This window comes from Aethalodelphis obliquidens, unplaced genomic scaffold (genome assembly GCF_003676395.1).
Source record: "Aethalodelphis obliquidens isolate GAN/ISIS:26980383/991018 unplaced genomic scaffold, ASM367639v1 scaffold1, whole genome shotgun sequence".
Lineage (NCBI taxonomy): Eukaryota > Metazoa > Chordata > Mammalia > Artiodactyla > Delphinidae > Aethalodelphis > Aethalodelphis obliquidens.
In genome coordinates this window covers 89,197,238-89,212,758 of record NW_020837945.1, presented here as the reverse complement: position 1 = coordinate 89,212,758, position 15,521 = coordinate 89,197,238, and the positions used below count along the sequence as shown (strand labels likewise).

At 40.6% G+C, this 15,521-nt stretch overlaps 1 long non-coding RNA gene across 1 annotated transcript; it reads left to right on the top strand.

The window, feature by feature from the left end:
• The first annotated feature begins 8,648 nt into the window (after nucleotides 1-8,648).
• LOC113623046 (uncharacterized) lies at nucleotides 8,649-14,435 on the top strand. Its single transcript, XR_003433776.1, has 3 exons — nucleotides 8,649-8,659; nucleotides 9,036-9,039; nucleotides 14,313-14,435. It is a non-coding gene; the product is annotated as an uncharacterized LOC113623046 (long non-coding RNA).
• The last annotated feature ends 1,086 nt before the right edge of the window (nucleotides 14,436-15,521 follow it).

The following is a 15,521-nucleotide window of genomic DNA, read 5'->3' as shown; positions in this document are numbered from 1 at the left end:
TTGAGCTATTTGTAATGAGGTGGATAGACCTAGAGTCTGTCATACAGAGTGAAGTAAGTCAGAAAGAAAAAGACAAATACTGTATGCTAACACATATATATGGAATTTAAGAAAAAAAAGTCATGAAGAACCTAGGGGTAAAGCAGGAATAAAGACGCAGACCTCCTAGAGAACGGACTTGAGGTTATGGGGAGGGGGAAGGGTGAGCTGTGACAGGGCGAGAGAGAGTCATGGGCATATACACACTAACAAACGTAGTAAGGTAGATAGCTAGTGGGAAGCAGCCGCATGGCACAGGGATATTGGCTCGGTGCTTTGTGACAGCCTGGAGAGGTGGGATAGGGAGGGTGGGAGGGAGGGAGACGCAAGAGGGAAGACGTATGGGAACATATGTTTATGTATGACTGATTCACTTTGTTATAAAGCAGAAACTAACACACCATTGTAAAGCAATTATACCCCAATAAAGACGTTAAAAAAAAAAAAAGATTTATTTATTATTTATTTATTTATTTATTTAATTTATGTTTGGTTGCGTCGGTCTTAGTTGCAGCATGCAGGATCTTTCCTTGTGACGCTTGGGCTTCTAGCTGTGGCATGAGGGTTTTCTCTCTTTAGTTGTGGCGCATGGGTTCCAGAGTGCGTGGGCTCTGTAGTTTGCAGCAAGCGGGCTCTAGTTGAGGCTCGAGAGCTCAGTAGTCGTGGCACGCTGGATTAGTTGCCCCATGGCATGTGGGATCTTAGTTCCTTCACCAGGGATTGAACCCGCATCACTTGCATTGTAAGGCGGATACTCTACCACTGGACCACCAGGGAAGTCCCTACCTATTATTTTTCCATGTCCTCATATTTTTTCTCTTACATATTTCTCTTACAGTGTTCCTCTTAAAATGTTCTACGCCAGAAAAATTCCTTCTACCCTTTTTCTTCTGCTGTCCCATGGCTTCACTACAAAGACCTCTTCATTTCTTGTAAATCTATTCCAGTCCAGCCTGGACCCCACCCCTTCCTTTTATTGCCTAACCTCCAATTTCCGACACAGGTCAGTATGTCTTTTTCTTCCAAGTTTTACTTCATTATTTCAGATGCATCAATTAGCCTCTTATAAAACAGTATCATCTTTCTACAGAAGTCATGCGATCACACTGAACATTTAAAAGAAAAATTCTCAAGCTCCTATGTTTACGAACAACCACATCTCTTCCTAGAACATGTTTTTCAAAAGTGAGGAGTGTTGTGTGCATGAATAGTACCCAAAGACTTGAGCAGATGATAAGAAGCATTGAACAAGATGAGGCTGTTGTGGGCTGAAATGGTTAGACAAGGCACAGAGTAGAAAGAAAATTTACTTTGAATCTTGAAAAGTAGTCTCGGTTTAGAAAGGCAGCAACAACAACAACAACAAAAAGAATTCTATAATGGTGGGCATTGCACTACTTCTCTTCTTTGCACTTAGGTTCTAACATACTCTATACTTTACTTCTTGTTTGCCTCTCCCTACTAGGATGTATGCTCCATAATGCAGGAATTTTTATTGTTGTTGTTATTTTAACTTTTAAATCCTCAGCAGGGCCCACACAGAGTAGCTACTCGATGAATAGTTGCTGACTGAAGCGTGTGTGCGTGACTGAATGAAGGAATGGTCAGATCAGGTCGGTCTGATAGAAGCAGTGTTCCAGTGGAGTTGGAGTAGAAAGTGCAGTTCATGAGTTGTAAGAATGATGAATTTGAGGCAAGTTCTCCCTTAGGAGATGGGAGAGGGAGGGAACACGATGGAACTCCTCGGCTCATCTTGCCTCATTTCTATATTTAGTGTAATTACTCCAAAGGCATTCGAAAAGGAGATAAAAATGCAGAAGCAAAGCTGGATTCTTTCTTAGAAAAAGATGACTGCTGATCCGCTGGTTGCTGAGGCTGTTAGGTTGCTGTGGGCTGGCAGTTCCCCAGGAGACAGGGGCTGGAGGCACAGACCAGTCACGTGGTGGGCTGCTGCTGCTGGACACTAGAATATTCTTGGGGACAAGGTTCTCTTTCTGGATACAGGGACCATGTCTCTCACACGTGCCCTTTGCCTCCATTCTTGCCACTTTTATCCTAATCTGTAGCCTCTGTATTCTCACTTGTGGATTCTTCAAAGTGCCCCTTAGGACAAGTAAGTTTTCCTGACTTCAAGTCTCTCCACTCCCACACCACACACACACACACACACACACACACACACAAGTCCTCTCTAGCATATCAGCAGTATCACTGCCCTAAAGGACTACTTTCATGATGTAACTTTCCTGGTTAAGGACCACTGCAGATCTCTAGCAAACATCACTTTAACCCATTCCATCTTTTTTTTTAAATATAAATTTATTTATTTATTATTTTTGGCTGTGTTGGGTCTTCGTTGTTGCACGCAGGCTTTCTCTAGTTGCGGCGAGAAGGGGCTACTCTTCGTTGCGGTGCGCAGGTTTCTCATTGCCGTGGCTTCTCTTGTTGCGGAGCACAGGCTCTAGAGCACGCGGTCTTCAGTAGATGCGGCACGTGGGCTCAGTAGTTGTGGCTTGTGGGCTCCAGAGCTCAGGCTCAGTAGTTGTGGCTCGCGGGCTTAGTTGCTCTGCGGCATGTGGGATCTTCCCGGACCAGGGCTCGAACCCGTGTCACCTGCATTGGCAGGCGGATTCTTAACCACTGCTCCACCGGGGAGCCCCCCATTCCATCTTTAGGTCTAGCTTTCTCTCCTTTTCCTTCCTCCTGTCCAACTCTCTCCAACCAGTAATCAGTCTTCTCTATACACATTTAATGCTTCTTCTACTCAAACATGGCTACTCATATTAATGTGGTAACACACAAATGGGTCAGATATTGTCCATGAGTATCTGGCCCCTTTACACTCATATCTCTCCTGTTTTGCAGTGTCTAGAAACCCGAGAACAACATTTCGCATATTTCATTGCCAGGAGGGTTTCAGATACCATTTGGGCTCTGCCAATCAGATGCATTGGTGAGAGATTTGGAAGGCAGAAGGGAGAAGGCAGCCATCATTGGCTTTTTCCTCTGTTGATGGTGATGGGCAGCCTTTGTCATCTCACCCCACTGGGGCTCAAGACTCTGAAGTCAGCAGAGTTCCAGCAGCCTCCAGACTCTAGAAGGCAGAAGCTCTTTTTTTTTGCGGTACGCGGGCCTCTCACTGTTGTGGCCTCTCCCGTTGCGGAGCACAGGCTCTAGACGCGCAGGCTCAGGGGCCATAGCTCACGGGCCCAGCCACTCCGCGGCATGTGGGATCTTCCGGACCGGGGCACGAACCCGTGTCCCCTGCATCGGCAGGCGGACTCTCAACCTCTGCGCCACCAGGGAAGCCCCTGCAGAAGCTCTTTGATGCTTTGTGTAAGGATATGGTAGGCACCATCCTGCTGATTAGGGAAGATACAGAGGGAACAAATAATAAGTCAGAGTAGAAATAGCTCTTATTAACACACTTTTATGCCTCAACTTCCCCGTTCATTTTAACATGAGATTGGAAGCTACATAGCTCAGGAACTTGGAGGAAAGCAAGGTGTTTTTAAACAGTAAACAGATGTTGACCAGGAGTACATTTTTCTTAATACCACCACTTTTGTCTGTGACCCAAGACAGCTGGCATTTCAGTAACGTAATAGTGTATTATAATTGGGGCTTAAGAAATAATTACATTGGATAATTAAATGCTTTTAAAATCACCTTAGGGTGATGTTTCTGCTCTATTTTTCTCATTTGGTATTATATTACTATAATATTAATAGAACTTTCAAATATGTTATTTAATACACATTGATCTAAAAGGGAAAATTAAAGAGGAACACTTTGAATTCCTTATATGAATATACTAGGAAACATTTTTAAAGTGTATTGAATTGTAAGAATGATTCTACTCTGCACACTAAAGTGAAAAATAGAAAGATTTTCCCAGTTAATTGGATAAAAAATACACTCACAGATATATCTAGATATTTAAATTAGATCTTTGAGGGCTTTCAAAAAATTATTCTCACACTTTGTTTTCTTTTTCTTAAAAAATTGAATGAAAAAATTTAAATTTATTAAGTGCACAAAGAATATATGAGTATATTCACACTACAAAAATTTGAAACTATTCAGGCCAAGCAAAACTCGCCCTGACAGTGTTTCTCCCTCCTCTGAGAGATAAGGATGTTACCAACTTAATAACCTATATAGGAAAAGAATCTGAAAAAGAATGGATGTATATATATTAGTTATATATATATAACTGATTCACTTTGCTGTATACCTGAAACTAACACAACATTGTAAATCAACTATACTCCAAGAAAAATTAAAAAAAAAAAAAGGGGTTGTTAGACACTGACCCTTGCCATCATGCTTCCCAGCCCCTTCCACCAACCATATTATGCCACTGTTAACTTTTGTTGTAACATTGTTATGGTTGGTAACAATTTTTGGTAAATTTTTGAATCTTTAATAACCTTAATTAGGTCTTTTGCTTTCTAGGTTGATTCTAAAAGATGAAAAGTAATAAACAGCACTTACATTATCATGACTATAAATATTGTGCACTACAGAGATAAACAATGTGATGTATTTCCTACTCTGCCATTCCAACGTCACACACTGTTGATAGTCAATATTACAATGAATTCTCCCTATTCCAGTCTACTAATTCCTCAAAATCATGCTGTATTAAAAAAAACTAACATCACACCTTTTATTATGGAGTTTTGCTTTTATTTTTCCTGCTGTTTCTAATTACTTTCGTCTTACTCTTTTTACTGTGAAGTGTAATAGTCTATGACATAGATACACTATAATTTACTTCATCCTCCAATATTATTGAACATTTAAGTTGTTTTCTTTTTTTTCCTACTCTGCATAATGTTTTAACAAATGTCTTGCCCATGCGTTTTTGCGTACATACAAATTTCTGCAGGATAAAATTCTAGAGGTGGAACTGCTGGGTTGAACGGAATGTGTATTGTAATAACTACTGCCAAATAGCCTTCAGAAAGGTATCACCATCTATATTCCCAGTAACATTATAAAGGAAGGTATAACTATCAATGTTTCTGAGACTCTTATTACTCATGTTGATTTTTGCCAATCTCATGAGTTAAAAGTATCTCATTGCTGTTTTAATTTGCTTTTTCTTGATTATTAGTGAGGAAAGCATCTTTTCAAAAGATTATTGTTACATGGTATTTCCTCTTAAATGCATTGTTTTCTTTTTGTTTTTCGTTTTTGTTTATGTTTAGGATTCCTTTTATATTTTGATTGTTCATTCTTTTTCCTGTTGGACTGGTTGAAAATATATTCTCTTAGTATGTCGACTTTCTTTCAACTTGGTTTGCAGCGTCTTCTGTCAAAGAGAAGTTTTAGTTTTCCTGTAGTTAAAAATCAGTCTTTTTCCTCCATAGGTTTTATACTGTCTTCCTTAAGATGGGCTTCTCTAGCCTAAGGAGATAAAGACACTCTCCTATATGTTTGCAAATATGTTTATATATATATTTTTTTAACATTTAACTCATTGAAAATGTTTTGTTTGTATATGGTTAGGTAATTTTCTTCATTCTGTATGTGCATATGACAAACTCTGTACAAATTCTCCAACTCCTGCGCAGAAAGGAGACATGATACCATCCTCTCCCTGTGCCTTTTTAAAATAACTTTTTAAATTAATTAATTAATTAATTAATTTTTGGCTGTGTCGGGTCTTCGTTGCTGTGCGCGGGCTTTCTCTAGTTGCAGCGAGCGGGGGCTACTCTTTATTGCGGTGTGCGGGCTTCTCATTGCGGTGGCTTCTCTTGCTGTGGAGCACAGGCTCTAGGTGCGCAGGCTGGGGGCTCTAGAGCACAGGCTCAGTAGTTGTGGCTCACGGGCTTAGTTGCTCTGCGGCATATGGGATCTTCCCGGACCAGGGCTTGAACCCGTGTCCACTGCATTGGCAGGCGGACTCTTAACCACTGTGCCACCAGGGAAGTCCCTCCCTGTGCCTTTTTAATTATGCCATCACACTTCTTATTTCTCTCCTACCCCTAAGGCAAAACTGGTCAGTAAGGCACATTTTAACAGCTCTTTCTAATGTTATAAGAAATTCCAGCACCTACTAAATGCCCACTCCTTTCTCTCTATGGAAGACATCCCTAGGGCTTACCTATATCCAGTTTTCTGCTCGGAACACAGAAGACACACTGATCAGATCCCATGTGATTAGTTGGGGCTGTGTAACTAGTTTTGGTCAATAAGTTCTGAGTGGAAGTGACAGGTCATTTACATGTCATTTCAGGCTGAGGTGCATACTGCTTGGCCTTGCAGCTTCTTTTCTGAGCCCTACATTGGCATGGTGGGGCACATGGAAGCAGCCTGTGTACTGAGGCATTCTATGGAGAACAGCTGCCCTGCCAACTTGCTCAGCCTATGGTGGACATGTTGTTAGGTCACTGAGATATTTGAGCTTGTTTATTACAATATCAAAAGTCAGATCAGGGAGTTCCCTGATGGTCCAGTAGTTAAGAATCTTCCTTCCAGTGCAGGGGATGTGGGTTCTATTCCTGGCCGGGGAACTAAGATCCCACATGCTGCAGGGCAACTAAGCCCGTATGCTGCAACAAGTGAGCCTGCGTGCTCTAGAGCCTGCACATCACAAACTAGAGAGAAGCCTGTGCACCGCAAAAAAGAGCCTGCTTGCCACAACGAAAGATCTCACATGCCACAAAGACCCAATGCAGCCAAATAAATAAATAAATAATTTTAAAAAAGGCAGATCAGTAAAGAATACCACTTCCCAGTCAACCTTGATTCTGCTCTATGTTTTTTTTTTAAGTTGACACTTCAAAGTTTTGGTGCTTTATCATTCAAAACAAATCATTTGCAAAATACCTTGCAACTGATTTGAAGAATACCAATATCATTTATTCATTATTTAGGTATATTTATTTAATACATACCCAGAACCAGATTCTGTGAATAAAATAAAAATACAAGAGTACTAGCCTCTCTCCTCATGGAACTTGGCAGTCATCCTATCAAGGAGGCTGTGCAGAGAATTGTTAAGGGTATGATTCTAGCATCAATGTTTTAAGTTTGAGTCCTGGCTCTGCCTCTCACTAGCTGAGTAACCTTAGGCAAGTTAATTAACCTTTCAGTGCCTCATTTCCTCATCAATAAAATTAAGAGTAAATGAGTTAATGCATGTAAAATATTTTTTACAAACAATAGCACTGAATGAATAATAGTTATTACCACTATTGGGACCATGAGGCTGGAATACACCAGATACCTTAAGGGTATATAGAGCTATATACTCTCAAAACACGGAGCCAACATAACCAAATCATATTCCCAGCCCAGCCATTTGCCTTGGGCCTCAGCATGATGTACTCACCACTAGAAAACTAGCAGAAAAGTCCTAAGGCAGTAAGAAGCAGGGATTATGAAAAGTACCTTGTGCTGACATCCCTCTTTTTTTTTTTTTTTTTTTTTTTGCGGTACACGGGCCCCTCACTGTCGTGGCCTCTCCCGTTGCAGAGCACAGGCTCCAGACGCGCAGGCCCAGCGGCCATGGCTCACGGGCCCAGCCGCTCCGCGGCATGTGGGATCTTTCTGGACCAGGGCACAAACCCGTGTCCCCTGCATTGGCAGGCGGACTCTCAACCACTGAGCCACCAGGGAAGCCCAAAAGATATCTATTTTTAGATGGCCTATAAAAGAGTGATATGTCTAGTTTATGGACTCTGAAATTCTTAGCTTAAGACTATAGTATAAGAACTTTGTATATATAGCTTATGGATACATATCCCATACATAAACATATACTTACAATTGTGTAGATAGACACACATTTAAGTCGGGCACATTCTATCGAGTGTGTCAGATTTGTTTTGAACCCTGAACTTAACATTTATCTGTTACCCAAGATCACACTAGTCAGTAGCAGAGACAAGATTAGAATCATGAAATCAGCGAATGCTCTTTCCATAACAACCCTGTCTTGTAGAGGAAGTAACCACCTTTGACCCACTAGAGCTGCAGTCAACACGGAAAAGGTAGTAATATATTACGTATGCACACATTTTTATTGCCAGCCAGTAGAACCTTATCTTCAACTGAGGTTTCAATATTTTCTCTGTAAATATACACCACTTCCTTTGTACACCACTATAGCTAAATTATTAATAAACACAGTAGAAGGCAAGGTCTTTGGTGTAACTGTAGATCTAATATTAGGTCAATTACAGAATCTAAATCCTTTCCTGCTATAAAAAACCTGCTATACATGTATTATTATAGCCCCTTCTAAACTACCAATCAAATCCCTAAGGGAAAGGGAAAGTAACATTTATTGTGATGCTAACATTTATATGCTAGGAACTATGGAAGAGTCTTAAACACAAACACAGACCATCAACAAATACAGTTTATTTAAATATATACATTATGCATAATTTTATTTCAGTTTTATAGGACACACAAAAAAAGAGCCCAGAGAAAAGTGTCTCAAGGAAAAAACCTGCAACCTTCTCATTTTTACTCTTGCTGGTCTGAACTTTGGTTCAACAGAAACATTGAACTATAGCATGTTGCCTCCAAAGCCATACAACCTCTGGATTTGTATGTAAGTGTTTTGTGTATATATGTTGATTACAACCAATATGTGATTGTTGTCAAAATATGTGACATGTGATCAGCAAACTTTTGAAAAAATTTCCATGATCTTACTGCTACCATGTGAGAAAACCACTCAGTAAGAAAACCACTAACACTTTGAGGTATATCCTTCAGAATTTTTTTCTGTGTCTATATATATATTGTGAATATATTTCCATGTCCAAAGTATATGTCTACACCATCTTTGTTAAAGGCCACAGATTTTCCCTTGTACCATAACTATCTACTATAATTTATGTATCAAATATCTTATTGTTGGTCAATTAAGTTGTTTCTAATTTTCCACTATCATAGTTAGTCTAAGTGGAACTGCCGAATCAAATTCATCCGAACAGATACCAGGACTATGTAAGGTAAAGAGCATGTAGCCAGGTCTTTGGTTCTCAGCATTCAGCCCATGGTCCCTTCATTCTTCTCTTCCTCAAACACAGTAATATGAAAGGAACATGGATATGGGAATGTATAGGATATGAATTCCAATCTCAATTCTGGTTACTGATTAGAATAATTACTTATTATCCATGGGATATGGATAGTTGGATTTAAATCTCAATTCTGATTACTCGTTAATCTTGTGGAAGCCATGTTCAGATACTCGAAGATGGGAAACTAGACTAAAATGGTCAACTGATCACCTGAATTACCTGAGAAATTTAACATATATTTCTGGATCTTGACATAACTACTGAATCTAGATCTCTAGGGCAAGACTTGGGAATCTGCATTTTCAAAAACTCCCTAAGAGCTTCTGATGCATTGCAGGTTGGGACCCACTAGACCAGGTTATCATCTCTCAGGGCCTCTCTCCTTCATCCTTTTTGCTCCCCTTCTCATCACCCCAGGCCCCATGCAGTTTCCACTGCAGCCCAAGAATTTTGTGTGTAACAGCACGAGGTTAAGCTTAAGTTAGTTAAAAAAAGCAAAGCTCTTGAGTCATTTGTTAAAAGCAAATTACAACCAATCTCATTTCTGTTACTTCTTATTAGCTCACTTCTTATTCAATTTATTTAAATGTTGATTTTGAAAAATAAGATTTTATTATTTTTTCAAGCCTAATTAAGATTTTTCTTGGTGTTCAAACAGATGCCGTCTGACAAATGGCAAGTGGGCTGTTTAGATTATAATTGAAGAGTCCAAAGTCACTTGAGATTCTGAAAATCTATGATTTTATTTCAGATAGACTTATAGATGCTAGAAAAATATACACACAGTTGGCAGGTCCAACTCTCTATCTCTGTGGGGAACATGCTAACATAAAAGTTTTATTGAGATTCAGCCTATTTCTGGGAGAGTAAAACATAATATACTGATTCAAAGGTACAGCCAGTCGACCAATAATAATTTAGAACACAGGGTTCATAAGACCTGTTTTCAGCTGTTTTTGAATATCAATTCAATGGAGCTAATATGGAAGGCTTAGAAATCATATGTAGTATTTTCATTTTTCATTCTTTTTTTTTTTTTTTTGGCTGCACCTTGCATCTTGTGGGATTTTAGTTCCCCGACCAGAGATCGAACCTGGGCCCTTGGCAGTGGGAGTGCGGAGTCCTAACCACTGGACTGCCAGGGAATTCCCTCATTTTTCATTCTTAAATAAATGTAGACAAAATATTTCTAACTCACCTCAATTTCTCATTAAGCTTTACATCTCCTGCATAAAAGGAATAAAGCCAGTGATTCAGAGAAGAAACTTAGAGTCTATGTTATATTTTAAAAGGAAATAGTTAATGGAATTTGACTTTTCTTTATGACTATAGTAAAATGAAAATTATATCTATTAATGTTTAAAGAACAAAAGAGAAAACAAGTGTTTTGAGACCTAAAAATGTATTATCTTAAGTGAACAAAGTTTTATTATTTTATCCGTTAAGACAGGTTTAGCCATGAGATTCTAATAATAATACCAGCCTTTTATTCAAGGATCATACTACTATGATAGTACCTATTTCATACTACTAGGATATGATAGCATTTTCAGTGGACACTTAACAAGGAAAATGAATTAGTGCTTTCTATCAAACATCAGCCCTGTAATGGATGACTATAATCGCTCAGTATTTTCTTCTGCACTCCTATTTATATCATTTGATACAATAAACCATTTGGCTCAGAATCAGTAATATGATGAAATCAAACTATTCCAGAAGACTTTTAAGGTGCTGAGCTGTTTTCTGCCTTGTACTTTATTTAAAATGTAATATCCCAGAACTGAAGCACCAAAGCTGACTATTACTGAGAGTCGTTTATCTATAGCTTCAATAACAAGACTAGTATCAAATATAAAACCATTCGTAATATTCTTCAGCAACAAAGTATCATTAAAATAACCCCAGGGCTCCAATTTAAGCTCACACAACAAAAAGAAACCTTGAATTAGAATCGTCTTTGTAGCCTCCATTTACTATTTGAGGGGTTAGCACAGAGAGTTAGGATTTAATTCTGTCTCCACAGGAGAGAGAAGACTGTCATGAAGCTAAAAAGGTGTAGACCAAAGGTCTTTCCCCTTTCGTGAGGGAAAACAATTTTTAATTCCCCGAAAGCTGAGAGATGTTTGTTAGTGACAGTGTGGAGAGGAACCATGCCAGATTTGCTCTTTCCCCCAGAATCCTGTGGGGTGTGAACGAAGTAGCCTGGTTGGTGAGGTGTCATATGATACTCTGATTTATAATTATTTGTATATTTGTCTTATCTTTTCCACGAGGCTATAAATCTCCCGTGGGAGCGATTGTGTATTTTTTGTGTCTCTGTGAAAGGATCCTGAAACACGGAGCGCCCTTTTGCACTGAAGATGACCTTAATGGGTTTGGCATCACAAAGATGGGCCTAGAATAAGTTAAGGTTTAGAAGTGAATTTCATTAAATCAAAACTGCTGAAGTACATATGCAGGGGAGAAAAATGTGATGTTCTCAAATTAGGGGCAGGCTAAGGCAGAGAGTTGAGAAGAAAAAAAGATTGCAGGGAGGTGGAAGATTATGTCTTGTAGTTTTACGGGGTGGAGTAGAGTTGAAAGACTGAGGAAAAAAGGCCCGCTGTTCTCTTTGAGTTTCCGTGGAAGGTGCAAGGTGAATGCCTGCCCTGTCTCACTGTACTCCCACCTTCAGTAAAGTCAACCGAATGACAAAAGTACTGTGAGAGTGGAATTTGCAGGGGGAGGGAGGTGGAAGTTGAGCCAAGGTTGCATTTCATGTTTAGTTGATGCTGCTGGGGATAAAGAAAGCGCTCGAGAAATAGCATGAGTAAGTTCTTCTAATTCTGCAGAACCAACAGATCAGTGCCAGAGATGAGCAGAATAATACAACTTCACAGACATTACAGTAATCTTGGGGAAGGCCATTCCCACCATTCCCAAGGGAAGAAGGCCTCCACCATTCTCAGTAAATACTCACTAGTTTAAATGAACTACTCCTCGGGCTTCCCTGGTGGCGCAGTGGTTGAGAGTCCACCGGCCAATGCAGGGGACACAGGTTCGTGTCACGGTCCGGGAAGATCCCACATGCCGCAGAGCGGCTGGGCCCGTGAGCCATGGCCGCTGAGCCTGTGCGTCCGGAGCCTGTGCTCCACAACGGGAGAGGCCACGACAGTGAGGGGCCCGTGTACCGTAAAATAAATAAATAAATAAACGACTTCTCTCCCGCCTCTGTTTATTAAAATGAATCATCTCAGGCCTTGCACTTGGACCTTGCTAAGATTGGCTGTGGTGAAATAGCTCCCTGTTTATATATGACAACTGTATGCACTTGAACAGCATATCTGGATTACAATGGACGTGGAAATCTCAATCGAAATTGAGTTACATAATCAGAGTGCCGGGCCCAGTCTTTGGGTGTTGGTCAGAGTAGGCTAACTGCTGTAACAAACGGCCCCCAAGTCTCAGTGGTTTATAAATAAAATAAACAATAAAAGTTTATTTTTTGCTCACATAACAGTCTAATAGCAATCTATAGCTTCAATAGCAAGGCTAGTTTTTTGGGGGGGGTTTTTGTTGGGTTTTTTTTGCGGTACACTGGCCTCTCACTGTTGTGGCCTCTCCCGTTGCGGAGCACAGGCTCCGGACGCGCAGGCTCAGCGGCCATGGCTCACGGGCCCAGCTACTCCACGGCATGTGGGATCTTCCCGGACCGGGGCACTAACCCGTGTCCCCTGCATCGGCAGGCAGACTCTCAACCACTGCGCCACCAGGGAAGCCCACAAGGCTAGTTTTAAATATAAAATCATTCATCAGGCTTCTCGGTAATGAGGTCCCATTGAAATAACTTAAGGCTCCAATTTAAACTCCCATCACAAAGAGAAACCTTGAATTGGAATTAGGGGAAGTGCTCTGCCCCACGCAGGAAGTCTGAGTACTCCAGCACATCCTCAGAGAGCAGGTACAGGAGAGTGGAACAGCTGTTTTTATTGCCAGGGCCCAAAAGTGCCACCCCTCACTCTGCCCACAGTCTACTAAGGAGAGCTCTTCGCGGTCACTTTCTAGGTGCAGTGGGCCTGCACCGTGCAGACTAGCCATGCACCAAGGAGGCCGGGAGCATGCGTAAAGGGGAACAGCTGACCAGCCTCCACCATTCTCAGTAAATATTCGCTAGTTGACGTGAACTACTTCTCTCCCACCTCTGTTTATTAAAATGAATCATCTCAGGCCTTGCACTTGGCCCTTGCTAAGACTGGCTGTGGTGAAATAGCTCCCTGTTTATATATGACGACTGTATACAACAAGAAATGCCTGAGGGGCACAATTCCTTAACCCAAAGCAGTGTGCTGAGGGTGGTGAGAAGGGGGTAGACCTGATCTATATCCTCTGAAGTTGCATTTATTTATACTTGACTGTTGTGACTAGTGACTTGTTTTTACCTATCTGGGAGCAGTATCTCCCACGTAACATGTTTTACTTACAAACACATATAGAAACACTTGTCCTCTGTCCTGCTTCTTCTAAGTGCTTTATTAATACTAACTCACTGAATCCTTTTAATCCTATGAGGCACACAATATTTAGCTCCATTTTATAGATGAGAAAACTGAGGCACAGAGAGGACAGAAAACTGCCTATGAGTAATAGCTCATAAGGGATGGGACAGAGATTCAAAACCAGAGAGTTGGGCTGGAAAGTCTGAGCTCCTAAGTACCACACCATGCTACCTCCCCTCCAGCAAGCCTCTCTCTCCCCTTTCCACACTTGAGTTTGCAACCCCAGAACATTATGTACACAGTAGGCGTTTCCACAGGGGCGTTGTTCTTTCACACTGCTTCTGGTTGGTATTTATAGATGGAAATAGAGCCTGATAAGCATATATTTCAGGCTCAACAATCAAATCCTAGAAACCCTTAATCCATGCTAGATTAAAGCAATAAAAAGAATTCCAGGCCCTAATAGCAAGCTGTTAGAAAAGACAGGCAGGAGTGACTTTTACCCTTACCTACAAATCATATCCTATTCATTCATTCATTTTATTCAACCAATATTTATTAAGTCCCCTCAAAAGTCATGAGATATAATCGTGTGCCAAATAGACATGGTACTTGCTCTCATGAACCTTGTAGCCAATAAAGGAGAGATACTTGAATCAGACATGCTTATTTGCACATCTGAAACTAACACAGCATTGTAAATCAACTATATTTCAATAAAAAATTAAAAATAAAAATTAAGGGAATTCCCTGGCTGTCCAGTGGTTAGGACTCTGCGCTTCCACTGCAGGCGACACAGGTCTGATCCCGGGTCGGGGAACTATCCCGCCAGCCACGTGGCACAGCCAAACAGAGAAACAAAAAACCAAATACGCTTACACATAGATAAATTAATTACAACGGTATAAGTTCTACGAAAAAGTAGAAGAGTATACGTGTATAGAATGGGGAATGTGAGTAAGTCTGAAGATTCAGGCAGGCTTGCTTCCCCCAAAATGTGACATTTGAGTAGTAGTTAAATAAGTTGAGGGAGGCATGATGGGGGAAAGAATATTTCAGGCAAAAGGAACGTCCTGAGTAGAGGGAAGGAGGCAGGGCTTTGGAGTGAACTGAAGAAAGGCAAATGGGGCTGTCACTCAGAGCGCAGGGGAGAGGGAGGTATGAGAAGAACATAACAGAGGATCCTGAAGAGGCTCGCAAGCCACAGTGAGGATTTTGGTGTTTATCCCAAGAACAATGGAAATCCAAAGAAGGATTTTGAGCAGGGAAAGTGACATGATCAGATTTTCATTTTAGACAGATTGTTTTGGCAGACAGATTTGAGGGGTTCATAGTAGAAGCAGGTAGATCAATTAAGAGGCTACTGCAATTGTCCACAGATATTTACACCTATACAACTAACTCCCACTTCTGTGTGAGCTGTCCTTGCCAATGGCCCTTGAAACTCAAGATACAATAAGACCTTTCTACACGGACTTGAATTTTGCTTATTTGGGCATGGATATCCTATCTCTCCTTGAGGTGAGGACACTTTTAGGACTCCAAATATAACTTGTAAGAAGGTATTTTGCAGTTACATCTTCTTTCCCCATTATAATTTAAGATCAATAATGTGGAAGCAGTGGGTCTTATAGAGGGCATCTAGATAACTGGATAATAAAAAATTGAAAGATTATATAAGTAGATCATTGAATATAATAAATATTTATGGTACCTGTGAGTGAAAGGAAAAAGCATATAAGAAATCGTAAGTGAAACAAGAGGCAATTTTAGAGTTGTTTCTTCGGCGGAAGGATTTCTCAGGAAGGAGGCTAGGGTCTGACAATTGAATCTGGAGTATTTTTCTTTTTTCATTCATGTGACATTTTAAGAACATTATTCCAGGACTGGTATGAGATGGCCCTCTTGGAGTCAGGGATACTTGTTTGTGCCTTACTGATCCTCTGTCCCT